The sequence below is a fragment of the Sinocyclocheilus rhinocerous genome, unplaced genomic scaffold, assembly GCF_001515625.1.
Source record: "Sinocyclocheilus rhinocerous isolate Xijiao unplaced genomic scaffold, SAMN03320098_v1.1 scaffold5769, whole genome shotgun sequence".
In the NCBI taxonomy this organism is placed as follows: Eukaryota; Metazoa; Chordata; class Actinopteri; order Cypriniformes; family Cyprinidae; genus Sinocyclocheilus; species Sinocyclocheilus rhinocerous.
Genome location: NW_015645756.1, coordinates 92,766 through 95,696, shown reverse-complemented (window position 1 = coordinate 95,696; position 2,931 = coordinate 92,766). Strand labels below are relative to the sequence as shown.

General features: G+C 36.3%; 1 long non-coding RNA gene across 1 annotated transcript; it reads left to right on the top strand.

Annotated features, from left to right (window-relative positions):
* The first annotated feature begins 450 nt into the window (after positions 1-450).
* On the top strand, positions 451-2,215 carry LOC107706923 (uncharacterized). The gene is made up of 4 exons (XR_001636200.1): positions 451-529; positions 644-820; positions 1,903-1,978; positions 2,098-2,215. It is a non-coding gene; the product is annotated as an uncharacterized LOC107706923 (long non-coding RNA).
* Positions 2,216-2,931: the final 716 nt, after the last annotated feature.

The window sequence follows — 2,931 nt, the reverse complement described above, 5'->3', positions numbered from 1 at the left end:
CAACTGGTGGGGTGTGTTGGCAATTCAATACAATTGGCCATTTATTAACGGAAAATAAGTCAATTCTTAAAATCTGTATTATGACCAACCTGGAGTGTACTGAGGAAAAATATGGTTGAGATTATTCAAGTCTTAATTTAGTTTGCACTCCCCATATCTTCAAATAAAACTTCACATTTCTTTTAAGTAATCACCCAATTGGTCTGAATAATTGGAGTTCCAATTTACACAAGATACTCCAATAAATTAAACGAGGTAGCTGAAATGAACAAAGGAGTGATAAAACAAGGAGTGTGATGATAAGCACTGGCAAGTAATTAAATCGTTCAGCTGCACTCCTTTGCAATTGGACAAGATTATCTTGTGGGGCATCCCATCATAACCATTAATTTCCTGCAGGATCTAAAAGGACATTTTTAAAAGAGATTTCTCACCTCATACACTGTGAACCTCTGCAAATTTCTCAGAAAGTTTTCGAGCCCAACTGTTCCCAGAATCCATTTGCAGAAGCAGAAGAGTGACATAACAGGTGAGATTACATTGATTCATCTTTATCTGCTGTCCATCTTTACGCTGGTCTCATGGGCTTAATGCCAAGATTCCCCTCAACAGCACATGCTCTCTTAAAATTTTAACCTTGCAGTGGCACAACTGTGAGCACAGCGTGAAAGTGTTCTTGTATCCCAGAGGATGGCTAACCCAAGACAGGAACTTGCTCAGAACGCAACACTCTTAAAAGATCTAATCCCCAACAGCGGGGGTCTTGTACAATCCGCTAGGATGTGAGGAGGTCTGTCTAGAAAGAGATAAGACTATGTGTGTGAGTATTTCTCTATGTAAGGCTACTTGGGTGGATTCATCTTCTGTTTGACGGAAAGCAGGAAGGAGAAAGCGTGTGCATGCATACATACATGTAGAATCCAGGGCTTTTTCTCATGCTGTCAGGAAGCACAGGCAACTGTGAGCACAGCATATCCCAGAGGATGGCTAACCCAAGACAGGAACTTGCTCAGAACGCAACACTCTTAAAAGATCTAATCCCCAACAGCGGGGGTCTTGTACAATCCACTAGGATGTGAGGAGGTCTGTCTAGAAAGAGATAAGACTGTGTGTGAGTATTTCTCTACAGATGTAAGGCTACTTGGGTGGATTCATCTTCTGTTTGACGGAAAGCAGGAAGGAGAAAGCATGTGCATGCATACATACATGTAGAATCCAGGACTTTTTCTCATGCTGTCAGGAAGCACAGGAGATCTCATGATGGGCCGACAGCTTCTTAAAAACAGTTCTACAGAGACCCATTAGCACAATAGACATTAGAGGAATAGTTCACCCAAAAATTAAGATTTGCTAAAAAAATGTTGTCATTAGGACATTCAAGATGCACTCATGTTTTTGCTGGAAGCAACAGTTAAAAATGTCTTGATGGAATGTGAGGAGGTCTGTCTAGAAAGAGATAAGACTGTGTGTGAGTATTTCTCTACAGATGTAAGGCTACTTGGGTGGATTCATCTTCTGTTTGACGGAAAGCAGGAAGGAGAAAGCATGTGCATGCATACATACATGTAGAATCCAGGACTTTTTCTCATGCTGTCAGGAAGCACAGGAGATCTCATGATGGGCCGACAGCTTCTTAAAAACAGTTCTACAGAGACCCATTAGCACAATAGACATTAGAGGAATAGTTCACCCAAAAATTAAGATTTGCTAAAAAATGTTGTCATTAGGACATTCAAGATGCACTCATGTTTTTGCTGGAAGCAACAGTTAAAAATGTCTTGATGGATTTGTTTATTATACAGCAATTTTTTTTTGGTAAACTATTTTTTTAATCAGATATGGCTAAATATTCATGCTACTATTGTGGATGCATTGTTGACCTTTGTGATCTGTGACCTCTAGAAACCTTTTCTTCTAATGATGTTCAGTGTGGGACCACAACTTCAAATGATCTGCCATCATTTATGAATCTGTTAAAGTAAGCAAGAATGCCTCACATCTTAAATATCTGATATAATGTCAGTATGTTTGAATATTTCATCATCTTATTTTTGTATTTTAGAAGATCAAATCTCTGCTGTTCTCTTTACTCAACAGAAAACTGCAAGAATATATCAGTTCTAAGAGAAATTCTGTTTGGTAATGATTTTTTATTCTCATGCTGACAAAAATAAATGTGAGTATAAAACCTGCCATCAAGGTTAAAAAATAAACAAAACCCACAACAAAAACAACAACAACAACAACAACTTTCTATTTCCTTCTTAAATGGTCTTACAGAAAAAAATATTCATGTGCACTGTAATAATGTGAAAAAATATGACAAAACAGTTGCACTTCTATTATAGTCAATTAGTTTTTTTTTCATTCAAAATATATATAAATATTTTATTTTTCAGAAAAAAAAAATCTTGTCAACAGAAAGATTAACCTCTAACTATTTGTTCTCTCTGGCTTTTTCCTAGTCTCTCTTTCTATTTTAATTAATTACGGTGTGGAATATTAAAATGTACATAATTGAGTTCCCTCTTTTATGTCTTTTTTTTTTTCTTTTTTTTTCGGGAACAGCATTGAAGTGTGGAAAATTGGTTCTCCTAATCAGATTAACCATAGTCAGCTCATTGTGTCAGCATATCTGCAGTACAATGGGTTCATTTGAATGGAAGTGGAAAAACAGACATTACCTGCCCATAAAAAACAAAATAAAAAGACTTTTTTTTTATCTTCAGAAAGAATGCAAATAGAGTGCAACTCTGAGCACCCAGTTTTTCAGGGGCCTTGGTTCCGGAAGTGTTCCTCCTATTCATTTTCTTCATAGGGATTTCAAAATATCTTTCAATAAAGAATTTCATAAACAAAACCAACCAGCTCTGAGATTAATTATATAATAACAATATTACAAATGTGTTTTAAAGAAAAAACAAACAAGAA